Source organism: Nuphar pumila, chromosome 8 (assembly GCF_984573655.1).
Source record: "Nuphar pumila chromosome 8, dmNupPumi1.hap1.1, whole genome shotgun sequence".
Taxonomy (NCBI): domain Eukaryota; kingdom Viridiplantae; phylum Streptophyta; class Magnoliopsida; order Nymphaeales; family Nymphaeaceae; genus Nuphar; species Nuphar pumila.
In genome coordinates, this window is record NC_143256.1 from 78,234,990 (window position 1) to 78,260,683 (window position 25,694).

Sequence of the window (25,694 nt, forward strand, 5' to 3'; positions counted from 1 at the left end):
TTTCAGTAAAACTTGAGAAATGAACTGGAATTTAGATTTAAAAATGACTCATTTTGCTCAAAAATGAATTTAGGGGCAAGAAGGGAATATTTAAAAGATTTTGAAAAAATTGGGGTGTTTACACCTGGCCATTTTCTTGAGGATAGTAAGGAGCTGAGAAGTGGTGATGAATCCTGAACTTCGAGCAGAAAGTCTTCATCCTCTCATTCTTGAAGTGGCTGCCATTGTCTGACACAATATCATATGGGACGCCAAAGCAACAAAGAAGATTCTTGTGAATAAACAAAACCACATGTTGGCCTTCTACTGTTCACAGAGTTACAACTTCGACCCATTTGGTGAAGTATTTTGTAGCCGCGAGGAAGTATCGGTGGCCATTAAAAGCTGAAGGAGTGATTGGGCCGACCACGTCGAAGGCCCACATCGAAAAGGGCCAAGGAGAGACCACGAACTGCAAGTATGCAGCTGGCGCATGAATGGAAGGTGCATGCATTTGACATTTGATGCACTTCCTTACAAATTGATGGCAATCCTGCTGCATGGTTTTCCAGTAATACCCTGCCCGGATGATTTGCTTGACGAGTGTTTGGTAGCCGACGTGACCACCACAAATTCCCTCGTGTGCCTCTCGGACAACTTCCATGGCTTCATCCTTATCTAAGCATCTGGCGTACTCAGAACTGAACCCACGATGGTAGAGAATATTGGCAAGGATGAAATAACGGGCTGACATGCGCTGAATCGCGTGTTGCTCCTTTCTTGGCATTTCCGATGGGAATTCACCAATTTCAATAAATTTGATGTCTTGGTACCAAGGCTTCTCTTTCTGAGTGGCTTGGTTCACTTGCTCAGCTGGAATGTAGGCAGGTTGATCAAGTCTGCCGATCTCGAAGGAACGACAGGATTCACTGTCTTTAAAAGACAAAATGGAACTCAGACAGGCTAGGCCATCTGCTATATCATTGTACTCCCTCTTGACATGGTTGAACTGAAATTCTTCAAAGTTGCCTATGAGAGTTAAGGCAACCTTCTGATAGGGAATTAATTTTGAATCCTTGACTTGCCATTCAGCATTAACTTGACTGACAACAAGCAATGAGTCACCGAAGGAGTGTACTCTCTTGACATCAAATTCTTGCAAAATCTTGAGGCCTTGTATTAGAGATTCATACTCGGCCATATTGTGAGTACATTGGAAGTTGAGCTTGAGGGAATAAGGGAGCATCTCCTTTTCAGGAGTGATTAGCAGGATCTCAATCCCTATACCAGACATATTTCGGGCTCCATCAAAGAATAGAGTCCAAACTGGGGACTCTTGAACACTACAGATGCGATCATCAGGAAAATCATCTTCCGCTTTGATCTCTTCTGTCAATGGGAAATCTGCCAACTGATCTGCGATGGACTGACCCTTGACTGACTTCTGAGACACATACTCCAAATCGTACTGCATCAGGAGGACTTGCCATTTTGCAATCCGTCCAGTAAGAAAAGGTTGTTCAAGGATGTACTTGAGAGGATTGAGTCTTGATAGAATTTTGATTTATGACGCCAAGAGATAATGTCTCAGCTTCTGACACATCCATATTAAGGCTAGACATGTCTTTTCCATCTAAGAGTATCTTTTCTCATAATCGATGAAGGTCTTGCTGATGTAGTAGATGGCATGCTCTATCCAGCTGCCTTCCTCATACTGCGCAAGAAATCCGCCATAAGCATTATGGTTGACGAAAATATATAAAAGGAATGGCTTTCCTAGTTCTGGTAGCTTCAGAACAGGCAGATTGAGGAGATACTGCTTGATGTGCTCAAATGAGAGCTGACATTCTGGTCCCACTCAAATTTCACTTCTTTTCTCAACAAGTGATTGAAGGGTTCACATCTCATGGCCAAATTTGAGATGAAGCATCGAATAGACTGAATGCGACCTAGAAGGCTTCACAGTTCTTTAAGATTAGTGGGAAGTGGCATATCAATGATCGCCTTTGCCTTGGCAGGATCCACTTCTATGCCTTTCTTGCTGATCATATAGCCAAGTAGTTTGCCTGACTCTACTCCGAAGACACACTTCTGTGGATTGAGTCTCAACTTGTAGAGAATAAGTCTTTCGAAGACTTGGCCGAGAGCATCAAGATGATTCTCTCCTTCTTTTGATTTGACTAGGATGTCATCCACATAGGCATCCATGTTCTTGTGCATCTGGTCATGAAAAATAACTGCCATTGCTCTCTGATAGGTCGCCCCAGCATTCTTGAGCCCGAATGGCATGACCGTATAGCAAAAAGTACCCCAAGGAATGGTAAAGAAAGTTTAGGATTGGTCACGAGCGGCTAATTCGATCTGATTGTAGCCTGAGTATCCATTCATAAAGGAAAACATGGCATGGCCTGCCGTGCTATCGATTAAAAGATCGATGTTGGGGAGTGGATAATCATCTTTCGGGGTTGCTTTGTTCAGATCTCTGAAATCAATACAGATTCAGACTTTGCCATTCTTTTTGGGAACCGCCATGATGTTCGTCAACCAATCTGGATACTCAATAGTCCGGATGAATCCTGTTTTTAACAATTCTTCAAGTTCTTCTTTAACTTGCAATGCCACTCGGGGATCCATTTTTTTTAATTTCTGCTTGATTGGTTTGCAATCTGGCTTCAGCACAAGGCGATGTTTTACCAGCTTGGGATCTAAGCCCGGCATATCCTCATAAGTCCAGGCAAAGACTTCTTGGTGCTGTTTGAGAAAGTAGATGAGCCTTTTCTTCTCATCTGAACTCAGACTGGAACCAATTTTGAGGATTTTTGGATCATCTTCTGAACCGATGTTGACATCCTCTGTTGGATCTTGAACCAACGGTGATGGTTCATCCTGCTTCTGAATACTAACAAATCCTGAATCGCTGAGTCGAATTCTGCTAACTCTTTGATTTGGTCCGTCACTTTGCTGACTTCTGCCCCTGCTTTTGCCTTGCAGATTCTGGACGGTTTGGATTTATTTTGAGAAAAGTTGGTATTGATAACGAGTTTTTTGAGCAATTTAGGAGCCATGATTCCGGCAATTGTGAAAGCGCAAAAGAAGGTGTTTGGGAAAAAGGTAAGATATTTAAAAAAAAAATAGTCTTTTGTACAGAAACTAGAGAATGACAATATAGACAAGGATACAAGCAAAGAATTTATGTACGCCAAGATGAGAAATAGGAATCAAAATTTCATTGATTTGAAATATTCTTGATATTTACATATGCTTTGATGAAAAGAAGGAAACTGGGGCGGATTTTGTGCCCCTACAAGGTGACATGGAAAAGAAAGAAAAAGAAAGCAGAAAACACTGGCATTGTCTTCTTTCACTGGGCTCCCTTGACGAAGGTAGTCTTTCTACCGGATGATTGACCTGTGAATCCCAAGCCTGTATTATCAATATGCCGAGTGAGGACGATCGGCTCCAGAATGCCATCTTCATTTCTGCCCAGGCCCCTGAAGGGCTGATAACCGTGTTTCATCAGAAGATAAAACCCTCTCTTAGTTTTTGAGAACTGAGGGAAAAGAGGGTGATCTTTGAGTGAAGTGCAATAAAGGCGCCTGCCTAATTTGAAGAAGCGAGGTCCTTGCCACTAGGTTACTACGGCCACATTTTCTGTTGGCTAGACTTCTTTCAATTTCAGCATGTCCAGGCTTTCGCTTAGATTGATTTCATCGACTTCCCTGATGCTCGGGATGTCAGCAGTGAAAGTAGGACGGGGAATCATCGGCTGCAGGAGTCTTTCTTCTGGATCCTCTCCTAGGATCGTGGTAATCATACCTCCCTTCGACCACTTGATGCACTGGTGAAGGGTTGAAGGGACAACATTGGTGTTGTGGATCCAAGTGTGCCCGAGCAAAAGATTGTATGTGGGCGACACATTGACCACGTGGAAGAGCACAGTATGCACCGAGTAGTTAATGAAAATTTCGAGAAATGTCTTCCCCTTGGCTGTCTGTCTGTGGTTGTCAAAACCATAGATCGTGATCGAATCGGGGATATATTCCTCTTCTTTCAGGCCCAATGCCTTAGCCATCATTTCTGGACAGATATTCAGGCTGCTGCCCCCCGTCAACTAGCACATGCGGGACTTTCATGCCCCTGGTTCGCACCACTATGTATAAGGCATTGTTGTGAAATGAATGAGGCTTCGACAAATGCTCATCAGAAAAAGTGATTTGTGCGTTTGTCATGGCCTGAATGACGATTTGAGCCATGTCCTGTGGTGTTGTGCTAGGCTTGACCTTGATCTTTCTGAGCAGGTCTTCTAGCACTTGTTGGTGCTCTGGGGAAGCATGGGTCAGATCTAGGATAGAAATGTTGGATGAAGCAGTGATTGACTTCTGAACTGACCCTGAAGCCTCTTCTTTCTTCAAAGCTGCCTTGACGAAGCACTTCGGTGTCCTTGGGATTAGCTGGGCAATTTCTTCCGTTACTTTGGCTAGATCTTTGGTTGTTTTCTTGTTGCTGAAAATTGCAGTAATATCCACCCTCTTGGCGGAAGACTGCGCTTGACGAAGGACCAGAACCTGATGTTGATCCTGAATATCTTGATTGGAACATGGTTGAATGCTACTTTGAAGAGTAAACACCTGCTCTATGATGACTGAAACTGAGTGCTTAGGAAATGGCTTGGACAAGACTTTTGGTTGTTGCTCATCCTCATCCTCAATCAACAAGTTTTTGTCAATACAATCCTGAATGATGTTTTTCAGGACAAAACAATGCTCAGTGTCATGTCCAACAGTTCGGTGAAACTTGCAAAACTTATCAGTCCATTTTCCCATAGCAACAGGAGGATCTGCCACTTTTGGGAGTTTGATCATTCCTTTAGACATCATATATTCCAAGATGTCTTCGCGAGACTGCTCCAGAGCTGTGAACTCTCGATCATAACTCCAACCCTCGTGTTTTGGCTTATCTTGTTGCTTTGCTTCTGGCTGAGGTGCTGACTGGACGGGTTGTGGCTTAACAAATTTTCCCTTCTGGGCTGCTGAGTTCGTCCTTTCGGCCCTGGAATGCCCTGAGTTCTTGTTGCGGTTTTTCTTGCTCTTCTTGCTGTTAGAGCTGCTGCCATGATCCAAAAATTTCGTAGAGTAGGCGACGTGCGCCTTCTTCTTTTGATCAAGATTCCCTCTAACAAAAGGATATCCTTCATACAAGCCATTGTCCAAACCGGTCTCAAGCCACTCGACTCTCTCAATCAATTTGATGAATGATTTGGCAGGCGATGTAGAAACGAGGTTCCTGAGAGGCTGAACAAAGTTGTTTAAAATAATTTGTAAGAAGTACTCTTCTGGGACGTGAACCTTCATTCTGTTACAAGTGCTTCTCCACCTGTGAATGAATTCGCTGGCTTTCTCATTCTCATTCTGTTTTAAATTATACAGATGGTTGAGAGTTGGTGAGGCTTCAACATTGAACATGAAGCGCTCAATGAACAAGTTAACAACTTTATCGAACTCTCATAGTTCGATAGGATTAATGTGGTCTGCATACCACCTGGCCGCTACACCCTCTAGGCTGCGAGGAAAGCAAATAAATAATGCTCGATTGTCTTTCCTGAAACGGCCGCACTCGGCATAGAAAGTGGCCAAATGAGCCTTAGGGTTACCTGTTCCGTCAAACTTGAGGAACTTGCGAGGGAGATTCTCCAGATTGTCATCCCCATCCAGGCCATTGTAAAAATATTCACCAGAGTAAGTCTGCTTGCCTTTGCCTTTGGCCTGAATGTCCTTGATGGCCCGATTCATTTCTTTCATCTGCTCTTGCATTGGATCATTAGCCGGAATGGGTTTGTTTATTGATTCGGGCTCTACAGCGGTCTTTACAAACTGCGGTGGAGGATTCTGATGATAAACAAACTGTTCTTCCTCTTCTGATTCCTCTTCAGCTGATTCTGTTTCTTCAGAAGTGGTGTCAGGCTGTACTTTCTTTCTGACGATCCTGACCAGTTTTTTCACAGCTTTCTTCTTTGGTTTGCTCTTTGGAGTGACCTCCTTCTGACTGGCCTCAGCTTGTTTTGACATCATTCTAGTCATCATTCTCTTGAACAGGTTGTACATGGCAGGATCTATATCATCGGTTTGGTTCTGATTCTGCCCTCTGACTGACTTAGGAGAGCTCGTTGTCTCGGTTTCGCTGTCGCTGTGCTGAGGGGCAATCTTCTTTCCGGCTCTGGTTTGAACCATCTTGCCAATGCCAATGATTTCTGCGGAGATAAAGGAATGGTTAGAGCTCGGAGGAATTTTTGAAAAATGGGCCCTTTTTGAGAAAAGGACAAGAAAAGAGGAATTGACAGACAATTTACACAAGTTATCCCATCACCAGGGATCGGGTCATCACAAATTTTGCGATAATTGTGTCACTATTTTACGGCAACAAAAATGCGCCTTATGACCTAGGCGAGGTCGTCCATCACGATGAGAGATAATCAAAGAAGAATATAAGAAAGAAGTCTTATCACTAGAGATGTGGTCGTCACGGGGATCGTGACCATATAAAACAAAATAGAAGAAATTTTTTGCCATAAAGATCTTTTTATCAGAACAACAGTTGCATTTTTATTGATGACAAAATTTAAATACAAAGAGAAGGTGGGCAGGCAGTTTGCCACCATTCTCGATATTCTTAAGATACATTAGGAACAGGAAACATAGACAAAGGAATGAAGGAGTCCCAAGTGTATTTGGTTACATGGTATGCCCCAGACCACTGATCCGACTGCGAATCGAACTCTGGCATGTGGCCCGTCGGGAAGCGAGTGTTGACACGAATCTGCCGCTGTAAGAATTGTCTGAGACACCTCTCTAGCTAATAGTCGACACAGAAGAAAGGGCCAAGCAATCTATAACGCTTGCTACGAGCATAAGTGTAGCGAGGAACTGATTCTCGTCTGTCAAAGTAATCCCAGAGGATCTCCTCCTGATGCAGTTTCTCGATCAAAGTTCGGTACTGAACCACAGACTTCGGCTTCTTGCTGTTGAATCTGAAGGAACTGGCCTTCGATGGAACATGTCGCAGGAACCACGACTGCAAGGCATACGTGCATCCTTCCACCAAAATGTTCTCTCCGAGGGCGAAACGAGCTAATGCCTCTGTAGAGAAAGGCTAGAACTGCCATGGACACTGAAAGCTAACGGGTCTGCTTGCTTCCCCACCTTCGAAAAAGTTGGGCGGCTCTAACATCGATGAAATTCTGACCGTCCTGAAAGAATGCTAGTCCCACTGTGCATAGGACCATGGCGTGTTGGATCCTTTCTTTCGCTGCTCGGGATAAGGTGTAAACTTTTTCGTAGGCACCATACTTGCGATAGAGTCTGAACAGGTCGATGAACTGACTCTCGTTGATCTCGGTGAGAGGCCAAGATCTGCTCCCTGTTGCTCTGGCTAATGCTTCTCGAATGTCTATCCCCTTGACATTGATCAAGAACTATTGCTCGACTGGATCATATGGCTGACCAGCTGGCTCTGGCAATCCCATGATGTCGCTGAACTCGTCCATTAGCAGAGTCATCTCTCCCCACGGAAACCAAAAAGTGCAGGTACGTGGATTCCACCGTTCTGCCATAGCTTGAATCAGACTGTCGTTGATGGTTTGCTTGCCCACTGTCGATGTCATCTCCAACCCACAGTCATCCAAGTGGTCTGCGAACATACGCGAGAAGGTGGCAAACCAAAAATAATACCACCGAGGGAAAAAGGAGTGAGACTGGATAACCCGATGATTCGGGGTTCCATCTCTTATCTGATAGAAGACATGATCCCTAGGAAAGATAGCATCGAGAGATTCGGACACCATCGGAATGATACTAAGGCAAAAAGGACTTACGGATAGACTCTTGATGAGAAAGAGGACATACACGACTCCTGGAAATTTTTGAAAGATCAAGGAATTTAGAAAAAGAATTTTTAGGTTTTTAAGGAAAATTTGACAAAAGAGAAAAGGAATGTAGGAAAAAGGAAAAATATATACTTTGGGTTTTAGAAAATAAGAGGAAATTTTGAATAATATACCCAGGGCTTGAAAAGATTTGATATATAGAAGAATATAAGGAAATATCGCATGATCAGAGCTGCACAAACAAGGATGCGCACACAGCACTCCCTAAAAGGCTGACTCTAAATGCAATATTTGAAATGGCTCGTAGGACCTTAATCCTAACTCTATGGTTCAGATCATTTGATTCCAATCAAGGTATGCCGATATACTCAAGCCGAACCCCGAAGTACGTGGCATAAAGATAATTCTCTCGATCTAAGGTAAAAGCTTCCTGATCATGCATATATTTTAGGGATATTTCATATAAAAATATGCATGATTTCATGAGAAAATGATTTAAAAACCCAATTTTATGTTAGTTTCGAGTAAATGTGCTAAAATGATTTAAAAATAGAAAATGCATGAAAAATAGTTTTATTTTACATTTTAATGGCTATTTTAGTGTTTGACATAATTGTAGTAGTTTAGTTTTTGAAAATCATAAAAAAATTAGAGTTAAAATAGACTTAGTTTTGTATTTTCTAAAACATAGTCATTTTGAGTTGTTTTGTAAATAACTTTTTGAAGAGAGGTTTTTGAAATGCAATTTTACAAAGAAGAGGGACTTATGGAGAAAAGTTCAAATCTTTAAATATGATACGTAGGAGGAAGAGAGGCTGGTCTTCTCTCTTTTGCTCAAGCCCTCTCTTCTTCCCTTCTTCTCCACCTCTTCTTGCCTCTTCTTCCCCTTCTCCCTATTTTCCCTTCTTTTTCTCATCCTCTTTCCGGTGGAGAATTCTGACAATGGCTGAAGCAAGAGAGAGGATTCCAACCTCTTTTCTCAACCAAAACTGTAAGTCTTCTTCTTCTTCTTCCTCTTCTTCTTAACCTCTTCTTTCTCTTCTCTTTTCTTATTCTTTTCTCCTTTTTGATATCACGTAGTATTTAGATCATTTTCTTTATGCATTGCCTCTTGTTTTCCTGTAGCATACATTACATAGCATTCATGTGTTTTCTTTTCATCTTTCAATTTCTGTAATAATTAGTTTTCATTACAGTAGAGTAAATACTTTAGGATCTAGCATCGTTTCTGCAAAGTAGCAGGAATTCTGTTTTTACAAAAACCTCAGCCTCAGCATTAACATTAGCAAAGGTTAATATTTGGAATGTGATCATCTGATTGTTTTGTAAAAGAATAGTTGATCATCTGATCAACTATTAATTAATGTTTGGTGATTAAATATCCAGATCGGATGGATCGACTATCTGAAGTCTGATCAATCAAAGGTTTAAATCGATCAAACTTGCTTTATTGAAATGTTTACTGTTTCCAGCAAAGAAATGAGGAAATACGATTGAACTACTACTGCTCATATCGATTATTGTTTTCAAAGTGAATTGGATCTGATATTTAAATCGATCGGAAGTTTGGATCAATTGTCTCTGTTGGAATAGGATCTGCCGGACCTGTGTTTTTTTATATATAGATCGGCCAGATGACATTGCTGGAATTTCTTGCTTCAGCCGCCAGAACTTCTCCTCAGCCTGCCGTGAGATTCTAGATCTGCAAGACTAAAAAAATCTGTCGGAATCTGCCATTGCCTCTTCCGGTGGATGCCTCTTTTGTTGTTCTTCTGCCAGAATCTGCCATTGCCTCTTCCGGTGGATGCCTCTTCTGATGTTCTTCTGCCGGAATCCCCTGTGTAAAGTCTAAATCCATCTTCTCTAATATCGACCGATCAGAAGAGGTCTGGATTGAAATCTAGCCTGTCTGAATACTAATCCGGTGATGCTCCTGCCTGAATGACCTTCTCTTGCTCGAATCCCCTGATTTAACTAGAACAACTTCACGATTACCGTGAAGAGGAGAATTCGGTGGTTTCATTCTTGAGCCACCGTGAAATGTATTTCACGAGTGTTATTTCAAATCGATTTTATTGAAGTTTCTGGTAAATGTGAGTGTTGTTTGAAAATTCAAATGAGTATTGAAAAAAATTGATTTCAATGTGAGTGTGAGAGAAACTGATTTTTAACTAGTTTGATTACTGGACTGTTTTTTCGGTGACTGATATAATTTTTTTTTCTGATTGTTTTTCTGGGTGATCGACTGTTTGAAATTAGATTGAATAATTGTGTTTGACAGATCTCTGTTGGCTGTCACTGATTTCTGATAGCCATTCGTTGAAGTTACTGGAGTTAGTCTTTGTATTGTTTGAGCTGTAGATTGTGATTAAATTTCAGCATGGATTGAAGAACTGGATTTATTCCCGCCGGTTATGAATAGTGAAATCCTATAGTCTGAAATTCCCTAAGTAAGACAGATTACATTCATTTGAAATTTCGGTGGATGTTTGCAAATTGAGAGTGTGATTTTCACTGTGATTTGGATGCTTGAAATACAAAGTATGCTGGATGATTTAACTATGGTTTTTCATTGTTGAAATTGTTGTGCTAACTGTTCTAATCAACTTAGTTAAGTGATTAGTTAAGTAATGAGTTCGTTAATTGTTTTGTAATTAGATTAGTTAACTGATCAACATATCTTTGTTTGTAGTGTAGATTTCTTTCATGCTATATTTTAGTTTTTTTTTAGTATTAACAATTAGTTAATTAGTATGTTCTATTTAGTATATTTTCTACTTCTTTCTCTTGTACTGCTCGTGTCCTTTTGACTAGTGCAGGATCGCACAGAAGTAGAGCGGAAGTGATTACACGACACACGAAGTACAAGAATAGAAGAATTTTTACTTTTCAGTTTAGAATTAGGAATTTAATTGGGTTTGTAAATATTGCACTTTACGCCCTCTGCGAAGGGTATTCATTTGTTGTAATAGTTAGTTGTTTTTACTTTTCTTAAACATTTTACATTTCAAATAATTCGGCAATAAAGAATAGTTTAGATTTGTGTACTTGAATACGAAATATTCCCGTTCCCTGAGTTCGACCCGGTCTCATCCACTAGTGAGAACCGGTTTTTATTATTTGATGTCTGGTTTTCACATGTTTTTCATTTAAAAATCTTTTCAAAATTACAACGATTTAAAAGAAGACATCAAATTTTTGGCGCCGTTGCCGGGGAACGACGTAATATTAGTATTCACTTTATTGCCTAGTGTTTGTGTGCATTTAGGTTTAGAACCACGTATGTGCATATCTTAGAGACGAGTTTACTTTTCTGCACAGCCCACCTATTAGGATCCCCTTAGAGGTGACTGTGTACGATTGGTACCGTACACATAGATTTTATATTTCTTTGCATAATCTCTGTTATGTGTAACTGCGTGGTGTTTGTTTAGTTTTTATTGTTTTTAGTTTACTCGCTTTGTGGTTTGCATGGTTTGGCCGCTTAGTGCGTTAGTTAGGTAGAAAACCCAAAGTTAGGACGTGTGCTACACCGGTCTACTCTAAGGTGTACGCAATGGCTGACGATCATCAATTGATCCGTCCTTTGAGGGAGTACTTCATGCCAAATACGTATACTCCCACCTCCTGCATCACGAGACCTGATGTAGGAGCGAGCCATTTTTAGATTAAGGCCAGTGTGATTCAAATGTTACCTTCGTTTTATGGCCTTAGCAATGAGGACCCATATCGTCATCTCGACGAATTCCTTGAGATTTGCTCGACTGTGCGAATCAATAACTTTGGAGATGATGCTATGTGGTTAACTTTGTTTCTGTTCTCTCTCAAAGATAAAGCCAAGCACTGGTTAAAAACTCTTGAGACGGTTCGTATTACTACTTGGGAAGGAATGCAAAGGGAATTTTTAAAAAAATATTTCCCAATTGGTAAAACGAATCAGTTTCGTAAAGCTATAACCAGTTTTTCTCAAATTGAGGGAGAATAATTTCACGAGTCTTGGGAGAGATTGAAAGATCTTCTCCGCAAGTGTCCCCATCACCAGGTGCCTCGTTGGCAGTTGGTGCAGTATTTTTATGACGGGCTTACTGAAAAGCATCGTCAAATGGTTGATTCATCTTGTGGGGGCACTTTTATGCTCAAGAGTGAGGATGAGGCATGGTCTCTATTTGAGACCTTGAGTGAAAACACGATGCATCATACCTTGTCTTCACGGTTCGATAGGACTACATCTCTGTCTAGTGGTCCTAGGAAAATAGGGATTTTCGAAGTTGGGTCTGAATTAGAATTGCGTACCAAGGTTGACCAGTTGACTAGGAAGTTAGATCAATTCCTAGCCAATTCTTGAAGAAGTCCAGTAGAAAGACTGTGCGAGCTATGTGCTAGCCCTGCACACTGTGTTGCGGATTGTCCGACAGCACCATTATATCCTGAATTCGTTCAGGAGCAGGTGAATGCTGCCCAAGGTTTCGCTAAAACCATGCCTGATTCATTTACATCCTCATATAACCCAGGTTGGCGAAACCAATCTATTTTTCCATCCCATCAGCCCTTCCAGACACAGTATAGACCCAGTAACCCTTCACAAGGTTACTCGCATCCCATTTTTCCACAGGTTCATCCCCTAGCCCAACATGCTTATACTCAACCCCATCCTCATGAGCCTTCATTTAGTCAATCCTTCCAAGATAGGATATTACAAGTTTTGAGCTCCCATACGCAGTCAATAGCCAAGCTAGAGACTCAAATGGGACAATTGGTTGAGACCTTCAGTAGGCAAAGCGAGGGGAACCCATCTAGTCAGTCTGTTGTCACATCCAAGGGAGAAGATTCCATGACATTTGACTTGCAACCTACTTCACATCATGAGCCAGTCAAATCTGTTACATCCCTTCAGTATGGGAAGGCGTGTCACTCCACTCAGGAATCGACTCATGAACCTCATATCATTTCTACTGACAAGTCGATCTCTATGATACCTCAACAGAAAGGGCTTTACTCACAGCATACATTTTCATCATATAAAGCCCCATTTTCTCAGCCTTTAGGATCACCAATCGTTTTGAGTAAGCAAGAGGTACAGATGCAGAAGGTGCTTGACCAAGTCAAGCCTGATTATATTCACCACTTGTCTGAAGTTGCATTCATTGATAGTCGGTCGGTCCTAGACTCTCATTTCTTGACCAATCTCTCAGATGAGACTAATCTCCGTTTTTCATGTCAAGAGAGTTATGATACTACATTTGGAGGTAGAAGGGATAGAAACACAGTGCGTAGTGTCACAGATGACACTCTTTTCTATATAGAGCCCGGTTGAGTCTGACTTCATGTCCATTGATCTCATGGATGATGAAGGTTTTTCCAGAGATCCATCTGGCTGGGGACGTGAAACTTAGCGCTTTATGGGAGGCAACCCATATCTTGTATATTAGTAGATTTGCTTAGAATTTATAGATTTTATTTTGTTTTTACTTTTTACTTTTTCATGAGTTTTTCATGTTCTTTTTGTTTCTTTATATGAGTTTCATGTTTTGTCATGTATACATTGCATTCATTACATTCATAGAACGTATATTTTTAATTCATGACAGGTCATTCTACTCTTTTCCCTCATTTATTTCCTCTCATGTGCATTCACTTAGTTTCGTATAAGCATGGGGGAGTGTCACTGGGACAGTGTCATTCAAGCATGGGGGAGGGTGTAGTTTGCACACCTTGATATTTCTGTTTACGTTCTTGCACATGTTTACACATCTCTTATGAAAAGTAGATTTTTAAAGAAATAGTTTGAATTTATATGAATGTTATTTCAAATCTGATGTTTTTAGAGGATTTTTAAGCCCTACGAAATTTTTTTCTGACATAGATCTAAAAATTATGGCTGTTTATGTGGATTTCAAAGAAATGATGATAGATACATGTTAGAATTTATTTTGAATCATAAATATGAATATGCACAGTTCTATTTTTTTGAAAAACTAAGCAAATGAACAAAAGCGTAAAAAAAAAAAAAGAGAGCTCAAGAAAAAAAAAGAAGAAGCATGCGTTAGGTTGTTTGGATAATTCCGCAATCCTGAGTAGATGGAACTTAGATGTAAGTTGAAACTTTTAATTCCATTTCGAAAAGGAGAGTGGAAAACTTCATGATCCTAAGTAACTGAGAACAGATACAAATTGAAATGTTTGACTCTCACGTTATAAAGGTGAATGAAGGAAGTCACTTTTATGTCTTAGTTGATATCATTTGGTATGTATTGAAAAAGTATAGAAGATATTAACATTGCACAAGGCATAAAAGCAGACCACACGCAAGCTATAAGAGAAGAATGAATACGCAAAAAGAAAAAGCGTGAAAAAATGAAAAAATTGAGAAAAGGGCTGAAAAAGAAAGAAAAGTTCAATGCTTAGAAGTGTAATTGAGAAAACCTGTGTAGAAAACATATGAGTGAGGATAAGTAAATAATAATATGTTTTTATTGGATTTTCTAAGAATAAAACATAAATAATTGTGATATTTAGAAAAGTGAAAGAAATTCTTTTCTGTGGTGGTATATAAAAGACTCTAATTATGTTTTGATTTTGAAATAACAGGAAATATTTGTGAAAACAAAGTCTTTAATTACCTACTGATTGTGAGGATGTGTAATATTATGCATACATGACAGAGATGTTTGTGGGTAGCATCACTGCAAACCCTCACGAGACCTTACTCGTCCACTGGGGTAACCCAGGGGTTGAAAGGACTTGTTGCATGAGCTAAATGCAACCGTGATTCCTACGAAACTGAGTTAGGTGATAGTTTGATTTCTTGCATTTTTCTAGTTTGCTCGAGGACTAGCAAAACATAAGCATGGGGGTATTTGATCATGCATATATTTTAGGGATATTTCATATAAAAATATGCATGATTTCATGAGAAAATGATTTAAAAACCCAATTTTATGTTAGTTTCGAGTAAATGTGCTAAAATGATTTAAAAATAGAAAATGCATGAAAAATAGTTTTATTTTACATTTTAATGCCTATTTTAGTGTTTGACATAATTGTAGTAGTTTAGTTTTTGAAAATCATAAAAAAATTAGAGTTAAAATAGACTTAGTTTTGTATTTTCTAAAACATAGCCATTTTAAGTTGTTTTGTAAATAACTTTTTGAAGAGAGGTCTTTGAAATGCAATTTTACAAAGAAGAGGGACTTATGGAGAAAAGTTCAAATCTTTAAATATGATACGTAGGAGGAAGAGAGGCTGGTCTTCTCTCTTTTGCTCAAGCCCTCTCTTCTTCCCCTTCTTCTCCACCTCTTCTTGCCTCTTCTTCCCCTTCTCCCTATTTTCCCTTCTTTTTCTCATCCTCTTTCCGGTGGAGAATTTTGACAATGGCTGAAGCAAGAGAGAGGATTCCAACCTCTTTTCTCAACCAAAACTGTAAGTCTTCTTCTTCTTCTTCTTCCTCTTCTTCTTAACCTCTTCTTTCTCTTCTCTTTTCTTATTCTTTTCTCCTTTTTGATATCACGTAGTATTTAGATCATTTTCTTTATGCATTGCCTCTTGTTTTCCTGTAGCATACATTACATAGCATTCATGTGTTTTCTTTTCATCTTTCAATTTCTGTAATAATTAGTTTTCATTACAGTAGAGTAAATACTTTAGGATCTAGCATCGTTTCTGCAAAGTAGCAGGAATTCTGTTTTTACAAAAACCTCAGCCTCAACATTAACATTAGCAGAGGTTAATATTTGGAATGTGATCATCTGATTGTTTTGTAAAAGAATAGTTGATCATCTGATCAACTATTAATTAATGTCCGGTGATTAAATATCCAGATCGGATGGATCGACTATCTGAAGTCTGATCAATCAAAGGTTTAAATCGATCAAACTTGCTTTATTGAAATGTTTACTGTTTCCAGCAAAGAAATGAGGAAATACGATTGAACTACTACTGCTCATATCGATTATTGTTTTCAAAGTGAATTGGATCTGATATTTAAATCGATCGGAAGTTTGGATCAATTGTCTCTGTTGGAATAGGATCTGCCGGACCTGTGTTTTTTTATATATAGATCGGCCAGATGACATTGCTGGAATTTCTTGCTTCAGCCGCCGGAACTTCTCCTCAGCCTACCGTGAGATTCTAGATCTGCAAGACTAAAAAAATCTGTCGGAATCTGCCATTGCCTCTTCCGGTGGATGCCTCTTCTGTTGTTCTTCTGCCGGAATATGCCATTGCCTCTTCCGGTGGATGCCTCTTCTGATGTTCTTCTGCCGGAATCCCCTGTGTAAAGTCTAAATCCATCTTCTCTAATATCGACCGATCAGAAGAGGTCTGGATTGAAATCCAGCCTGTCTGAATACTAATCCGGTGATGCTCCTGCCTGAATGACCTTCTCTTGCCTGAATCCCCTGATTTAACTGGAACAACTTCACGATTACCGTGAAGAGGAGAATCCGGTGGTTTCATTCTTGAGCCACCGTGAAATGTATTTCATGATTGTTATCCCCTGCTTTATCTGGAATTAAATTTCATTTCACGAGTGTTATTTCAAATCGATTTTATTGAAGTTTCTGGTAAATGTGAGTGTTGTTTGAAAATTCAAATGAGTATTGAAAAAAATTGATTTCAATGTGAGTGTGAGAGAAACTGATTTTTAATTAGTTTGATTACTGGACTGTTTTTCCGGTGACTGATATAAATTTTTTTTTATTGTTTTTCTGGGTGATCGACTGTTTGAAATTAGATTGAATGATTGTGTTTGACAGATCTCTGTTGGCTGTCACTGATTTCTGATAGCCATTCATTGAAGTTACTGGAGTTAATCTTTGTATTGTTTGAGCTGTAGATTGTGATTAAATTTCAGCATGGATTGAAGAACTGGATTTATTCCAGCCGGTTATGAACAGTGAAATCCTATAGTCTGAAATTCCCTAAGTAAGACAGATTACATTCATTTGAAATTTCGGTGGATGTTTGCAAATTGAGAGTGTGATTTTCACTGTGATTTGGATGCTTGAAATACAAAGTATGCTGGATGATTTAACTATGGTTTTTCATTGTTGAAATTGTTGTGCTAACTATTCTAATCAACTTAGTTAAGTGATTAGTTAAGTAATGAGTTCGTTAATTGTTTTGTAATTAGATTAGTTAACTGATCAACATATCTTTGTTTGTAGAGTAGATTTCTTTCATGCTATATTTTAGTTTTTTTTTTAGTATTAGCAATTAGTTAATTAGTATGTTCTGTTTAGTATATTTTCTACTTCTTTCTCTTGTACTGCTCGTGTCCTTTTGACTTGTGCAGGATCGCACAGGAGTGGAGCGGAAGTGATTACACGACACATGAAGTACAAGAATAGAAGAATTTTTACTTTTCAGTTTAGAATTAGGAATTTAATTGGGTTTGTAAATATTGCACTTTACGCCCTCTGCGAAGGGTATTCATTTGTTGTAATAGTTAGTTGTTTTTACTTTTCTTGAACATTTTACATTTCAAATAATTCGGCAATAAAGAATAGTTTAGATTTGTGTACTTGAATACGAAATATTCCCGTTCCCTGAGTTCGACCCGGTCTCATCCACTAGTAAGAACCGGTTTTTATTATTTGATGTCTGGTTTTCACATGTTTTTCATTTAAAAATCTTTTCAAAATTACAACGATTTAAAAGAAGACATCACTTCCCAACATCCTTGAGCACCTACCGATATACCTCGGACTATGGCCCTTAGGTACGTGGTAGGGGGGCGCGAACCCAAATAAGTGGCCCAGTTGTGAGGCTCTCTCCCGAACTATGGTTCAGTGAGACAGCCCAGCAACGTGAAGACCAGGACAATATAGGTAGGGATGTTTTAAAAAACATGATCAACATGCAATAAAACCAGAAAGCTCTAATGCAAGTCCTAAAGAGATAGAATTTAAATGAATAGAAGCATACACTTGCATACATTGTTTACATTCAATCCCTAAAATTGAAGAGTGTTGTATTTCAAACCTAAATCTAATGTGAACATGGAATAATCTCCTCAATATTGTCCTACCAAACCATACTTAGATCCTATATGCAATGATGTCAGCTTAGAACAGAGTCTAGGCTCCTAAGGTTTGCATGGAAATAAAGCTGACATTTATAGAATAATGACTTAGAAAATATCAAAGCAAAGAAAAGGCATAGATTCGACCAGACGAAGACGTGTCCCATCACGGTCGCCAAAACTGTGATCATCGCAAAAAAATTTCCTCTCTTGTGGTTTCTCTCTCTTCCTTCTCTTTTCCTTTTCTAGCCTCTATTTTTCTCCTTTTTGAAGGGAGAAAAATAAAAGACAGAAAAGAAGAGAGAAGAGAAAAGAAAAGAAGAGAGAAGAGGAACTCTTTTGCGGGGTCTCACTTGACCTTGATTTGAAAATATTTAGAAAATTACTCGCCTCCATTTTGAAATATTTGCGGGAAAAATAGAGAGACGGGATTCGCTCGTCGGTACGAGGTTCAACCGTTCCTGACACCTTTACCAGGGGTAATCAAACCAAGGATCGAATTTATGCCTTTTGCTTTGCCTAAATATTATCTAAGAATTTATCCTAAGTCTAAATGCAAAAAGAATCATGCTTGTGCAATGCAAGGATGTATGCTTTTTTGAAAAGATATTTTGAAAATTTTCCAAGTGGTCTGAGATGAACTTGATAATGGAGTGAAGAAAATCTAACTTAGAACTTTGAGATAGATCAGAGAAGTTCTAAGTCTTTGAAATAATCACAGTTGGGAAAATAAATCTTGATTTGAAAAGAATGATTTTTTTGAAGCTGAGATAAAAGGGAAAAAGAAAGGAAATTTCAAAGTAAAAAAAAAATGGACTTTGAACTAAGATTTTGGAGAAGAGATAAAATTTGAGATGGAATTGAAAAAATTCGAAATCATGATGAATTTTGAGAAATCCAAATGGTATTTAAAAATAGAAATGGATTTAGGAAGTTTAGATGAGATCTAAAAATGGAATTGGATTTGAAATCTAGAATTGGGAATGGAATTGGATTTCTGGATCCTGAATAGAATTGGATCCAACCAAGATGGGATTAGATTCTGAACCCTAAAATGGATTTTGGATCTTAAAATGGGTTTTAGGATCCGAAATCTGAGATCCAAGATAGAGTTGGACTCTGGATCCTAAGATGGATTTTGGATCTGAAGTTTGAGGTTCAAAGTGGAACTGGGTTCTGGATCCTAAAAATGGATTTGGATCTTGAAGTCTGAGATCCAATATAGAATTGGATTCCGAATCCTAAAATGGAGTAGATCTGAAGTCTGAGATCCAAGATGAAATTTAAATTTTGGATCCTAAAATATAGATTTGGATCTTGAAGTCTGAGATTCAATGTAGAATTGGATTCCGAATCCTAAAATGTAATAGATTTGAAGTTTGAGATCCAAGATGAAATTGAATTCTGGATCCAAAAATAGATTTTGGATCTGAAGTCTGAGATCCAAAAAGTGGAGATTGTACTTGGAAACCTGGATCCAAGTTGGGATTTAAGATCTAACTTCGGATTTAGAATTTCAAAATTGATTTGAGAATTGAATTTTGAGTATATAAATGAATTTCAAAGTCAATTTGGACTTTGAATTTGAAGTTTGATTTGAGAATTAGAAGATGAATCAGAAATTTCAAAGTTAGATTGAACTTTGAAATTTGATTTGAATTAGAATTAGAATTTTGGATATACAAATGAATTTCAAAGTCAACTTGGACTTCGAATTTAAAGTTAGAATCTAAAAATGATATTTGAATTTACAAGAGTTGAAAAATTGATTTAAGAAGTGAAGAAGATATCTGAAGGAAATCACTTGGATTTATGAAAATGAATTTTGAAAATATGATGCAATTCTATCCTAAATGATGAATGAATTTAAATAATTTTGAAATTGGATTTGAAAATCATATTTCATTCTTTAAATGAATGTAAATAAGATTAATGATATAATACACTCCTGACTATGGTCATTGAATGTATTATATAATAATCATATTTAAACTCAGGTAAAGAATGGAACACATTTTTGTGCTTTTATAGAGTTTAAAATGAAATTAACTCTCAATATATCCTGACTATGGCCATTGATATATGTTTTCAGTTAATTTTAAGTTAAACCCTGATAAAAGAGGAAAATATTTAGAAATATGATGATTTTTGAAGAGGGATCCAATGTGGATCCAATGTTATTCTATAAAAGATGAAAATCCTAAGTTTTGTTCACATCCTGACTATGGCCATTGATGTAAATCATCAACTTAGGATTTAATCACCTCCTATTAGAATGGTGCACGTGCCATTCGTGTTTCACCATTGTGAGATTTTAAAAAGTATAGGTAAAAAGCATGAAAACAAGCAATTTATGATTTTTACAATGCCCATTCATTCTATCTAAAACAGGAAATGTAAATTCTTATTAAGATCTAACTATTACAATACATGAAATTGAATTTACAACTCCAAATGATGACCTTTTCCACATTTTTCCCTGCGAAATACTTGGTTAGATATGAGAATAGAGGAGAATTGTATATATCTCCTAGATGCCAATGGTAAAATACTTATATGCCAAGATATTTAAGATCCAAAGTGTGGAAAGATGAAAATGATGTATATCTATGTACGTATATACATACATATATATGTATATATGTACACCTATATATATGTATGTCTATATATATATGAATGTATATACATATATATATATATATATATACATATACATATATATATATATATGTATATAGGTAAATGGGGAGAGACTATGTAGGTAGTACACAACTTGCTGGGAGTTATGCATGGGCTGGATGACTAAATCGGATGCCAAGATGTTGATGAAGACGCACAATCATATCTAAGGTAAGTGAAATAATGTGGCTGGTTTGCGACATGAGGAATCAGTGCTACTATGCAATGCCATATGATATGAAATGTAAATATGAATGAATGAAGATAGATGACAGGGGATGGATCGACTAGGATCTAATGAAATGAACACAGCTGATGGTTGTAATGCAACTGACTAACATGTAGTGGTTGGGTGCTAAATAGTGGATGAGATAATGCAGCATGTTATACAATAATGAATGGGCATTAATCTGCTAAGATAACAGGGAAGACGTATGGCAGCAATGATGTATTGCTGTGAAAGTCTGCAGTGAATGCAGTAAGTGTGGGCTGAAGATGAGCCATGGGTGAACATTGATAGATAAATGGATAGGAAGTGATAAAACACCAAGGATAAGTGGATAACATATTATGAGTGTAACAATGTGCTGGTGCAGGGGCATCTGCTGGAAAAATATTAACAAGGATGCACTGTATTGGTGGGCAGTAGATGTAGTGATAGTGCATTTTTGGAAGGTGAAGGTTGTGTAGAGTAAGTGCAGAAAATGTAACAGCATGATGGATACACTATCTTTGTGAAAGATAAGTGATGTACATAGTAGTTTATGAAAGGTGCAGTGGGCACGAAGGGCTATGAAAGTGGAGCTGAAATGATGATATAGGTAAAAAAAAATGTGCACAGCGACGAGGAAGTGCAACAAATAATATCTGTTGTATGAGTGGTAATGATGAGTGATGAGGATGAAGGGACGTGGCCTCCTTTTGGCAATACACGACACACGGATTCCAAAAAAAAAGAAAAAGAGAGCTCCTTCATTTAATCACCAACATGTCACCAATCCCATTTCTGTTCTTTACCTCAGATTTTGGGAAATCCAGTTGAGTTCAAACTTTAGATAGACATGATCTAAGTTTGGAAAAAGGCTTGGACCTAACTCAACCCTTCTGTCTTAGCTGGGCTCGATTATGGCAGAGTATTGTGTTGGGCACAAAAATAACCCATGTTAATAGGGTCACGGGCAGGGCAACTGCCTTTTCTAACAGAAATTTAGAGCATCTGTTGTAACAATCAACTCGAGAAAATAAGATGGTGAACCAAATGATTCTCAGAATGTAAAAGGTATGAAGGGTTGTGAAAATCATAACTATGGTCCCCTGTGAAATGTCACCAAACTCCTTATTGTCGTTGCATCAAATGATAGAGGGCGAGGTGTGGCAATGAATTTCAACTAATAATGATTGTGGGAGATAATGTGGTAGCTGTATAATTGCAGGAGGGTGAGAATGAGGATTGTATGACAAGTAAAGGATGTATATGTGCACATACAACTGGCTGGAAGTTGTGATATGTGAAAGAAGTGTTATGGAAGTGGTACTAATGTTACAAATCTAAATGGCATACCAACAACAGTAAAAAAAATGTGCAGCAGTATATACAGACCAATAGATCTTTAGAAAATGCTTAACCATTGACTTCCACTTAAAGGGGATAACAATGGCCAGACCCATGAACGCATGTCAGGTGAGTAAAAAAAAATGTGGTGAGAGTGATGATTTGATAACAAAGATATCCCCTGTTATATCTTAACATACTTTACCTAGCAAGGTTAAATGGAAAAATTGCCATGTATGCTATAATCATGCATATGCTATATTATGCTATACTGATATATAAGTATACAGATAGAGTGATATTCACTGGTATGCAACAAAGCAGAGGTTTTGATTTTGACTGAAATACCCATATAAAAGGGGAAATGATCCCAACGTTCTGCAAACAAGATGGGGGCTTGAACATGATATGAATAAGGCATAAGCATAGGAGGCCAGGAGCCACTAATGCTTTTTGACGAACTGGCGAGATCCAACTGTTTTAATAACTCTTGCAAACAAATCTCAGATATTATACACTACTTAAAACCTGGATAAACTTTTACATAGAGCAGCTAAGACAAGAATTTGTACAGTCATCTGCCAATGTAAATACATAAAAAAAAATGGAGATCATGGTACCTCAATCCTTAATTTAGCAGAAATTGTTTACTTGATCTTACCTTGTACTGAGCAGCAAGTTTGATATAACGTAGCCTTTAGAGTCATAAATTGCAGAAATTACATTGAAATAAAGATTTCACTGGCAGCATATGCCATCACACCAGGCATATTAATGTAGCCGTATAGATATCAGGATTCACGATGATACAGATGCGACAAGAAGAAGAGAAAAAAGAAAAAAAAATGGTGGGAACACAAATAGCTCAGAATTTTCAAATGAGACCCCCATTGCTTGATTGGACCTGGTTATCTCTTTCGTTAACTTATCAGATATCTCACCCCCTTTTAAAGGCATCAAGCAGCTAAATCTTTTGACTTCAGAAATTCTTTAGTAAATAGCAATGAGCATTGACACCAAAAGAGAAATAAAAGAACACTAAAGCTACCTTCAGAATATACCGTGCTTGGTACCCAATGCTCCTACCAGGCTGCCAACAAAGAAATAGTCATAATTAGTTATCATAATTCTAATGAGAGGTATTAACAATTTTAGCGCAAACGAATCTCTAATAACTAAATGAAAAGAGGCACTTCCCCAACCAATGTCTGCAATATGGCTCAATGATTCAGCACTTGGTCGGTGACGATCAGCTCTATTGACATCTCTACGCACGACTTCTCTGTTATGTGAGTAAACAAGTCCAGAAAAAAAAATCCTTGTGCATTATAGTTCTGAGCGTTTGCGTTCTTGAGTTGGGTCTATTCACTAGGTGATTTACAAATAGACCCTCCAGAAGTATACTCCAAGATGCCAGACGTTGTGGAGTCATTCACATTACTGCCATAATGCTACCCGACGTTCAAGTACAGTAGTTAACTAAACAATGATATCCCCTGGCCCGATTGATTGAGATTCTCTTTTAAAAAAAACCAACTCCTCTTTTCCAGAAGCCTTCCCCTTCCCCCATTTCGACTCAAGATCATCTTTCGCGCCATAAATTTTTTTTTTAAGGATCTTGCTCGTATAACCACGTATTATGCATGAGATTAGAAAAAACAATGGATGTGCCTAAGGGATAGGCATGAAAATGCCAAAAAAATTGTATATCAGGGACTGTAATGGTACACATTGATGGGGTATATCGGTTGCCTCACGATTGGAGATGATGAATAGGGAAGATAAAAAAAATGAAGCAATAAACAATATCAGACGATGGAGATTACAATAAAAAAAAAGAAACAGAACGCAATGGTTCGAAATCGAACATCGAGTATAATGATCATTAAATCAAAATCCATAGAAGGCAAACAAGATAGAGTACAAATGTTGAAGATTAAGTAAACTGGAAAAATGAAGTTCTACCAAGGGTCAAAAAGATGTTGGAACCTGAAGATTCTGTTACTATTGCATTGGGGTACGTTGGTTTTGCTATTAGGCAGACCAACGCTACCACAGATGCTTCAATTGGGGGAAAGAATCAAAGAAAGAGAAAAGAAAAGAAAAAAAAATCGAAGGTTGAAGACAAGAGGAAGGGGATCCTTACCTTGTTCGTAGGGGTTCTGAGATTAGAGAGAGAGTTGTGGTTTCTTTAATGGCCTGGAGGGCTTCTACTGAGAGATTTTGCTGATTCTGATAGTTGCTGAGGATGAATCGGGGAATCTTCTACCGATCTACCCGCCGTGTAGAGGTTGGGATGGACTTCCCTTCTTGATGGATTTTTGTGGTTGTGGTGTTGATAATGGCTTTAGTAGGAAAACTTGATGCAGTGAAATGGAGAATGGTGTATCGATCACGGATGATGAGAGTAAGGGATGGCCCATGCGTCGAATGGCCCCCTTTTTTTAAAAACGAAGGAGAAAGCTCCAGAAGGGCTTCTGTTAGAGATGGAGGGTTTGGAGAGAGAGGAATGCCTGTGAGGCCGTTGGCTATCGACGGTTCTGGAGCCATCCCTATGGAGCGTGCAATGATGGTTCTTGAGGAAGCTTCGTGAAGAAGAGGGGGGTGATGGAGTGCAAGGGTGTAACCCGGGACAGAGTTAGCAAGGTGAAAATGGAGAGAGACCGAGACGAGACAGAGAAAAAGAGGGTGGTCGAGAAGGCATGAGAGAGCCTTCGTAACCCTAAAGAAAACACAATTTTTTCCTTTTTTTCGTAAAAACCCTTCCGTTTTAAAGATTTTCAAAAGGCCAGCTCTTTTTCAAAAGCTTTTGCAAAAATTGTTTTTTTTTTTAGTTTAAAAGGTTGTTTTCAAAAAGAGTTTTTTTTCAAAATCCGATTTTTGTTTCTTTTCTATATTTTTATTTTTTTGTTCTTTTCTTCATTTTATATATATATTTTTGAAATTTTTGAAATAAAATCCTAAGATTTATGGAAAAAACAAGGATTTAAACTAATATTTTTTTTTTGTATTTTTGGAGAAATATTTACAAAAGAGGGTTTTTCTAAGAAATTTGGGATTGATTTCTTCAAAAAAAATGAGTTTGGACCCAAGTTTTGAGAAAAATATTCGAGTTTTAAAATGCGATGGATCCAAACGGATGTCAGATGGACTGTCCGAGCTATTTAAAAACTATTTTTGGTATTTTCTGTAATTTCAAAGTTGGACAACGAGACTCAGATTTGGATCTTTTATCTGGATCCGGATCCAAAATTGAGTTCGATATAAAATGAATTTAATTTCAGTAAAACTTGAGAAATGCACTGGAATTTAGATTTAAAACTGACTCAATGACTCAAAAAATGGGGTCAGGGGCAAAAAAGGGAATATTTACAATATTTTGAAAATTTTGGGGTGTTCACACCAAGCAATATGTAGCGCTTGCTACGAGCATAAGTGTAACGAGGAACTGATTCTCGCCTATCGAAGAAATCCCAAACGATCTACTCCTGATGCAGACTCTCGATCAAAGCTCGATACTGAATGGCAGACTTCGGCTTCTTATTGTTGAACTGGAAGGAACTGGCCTTTAATGGCACATG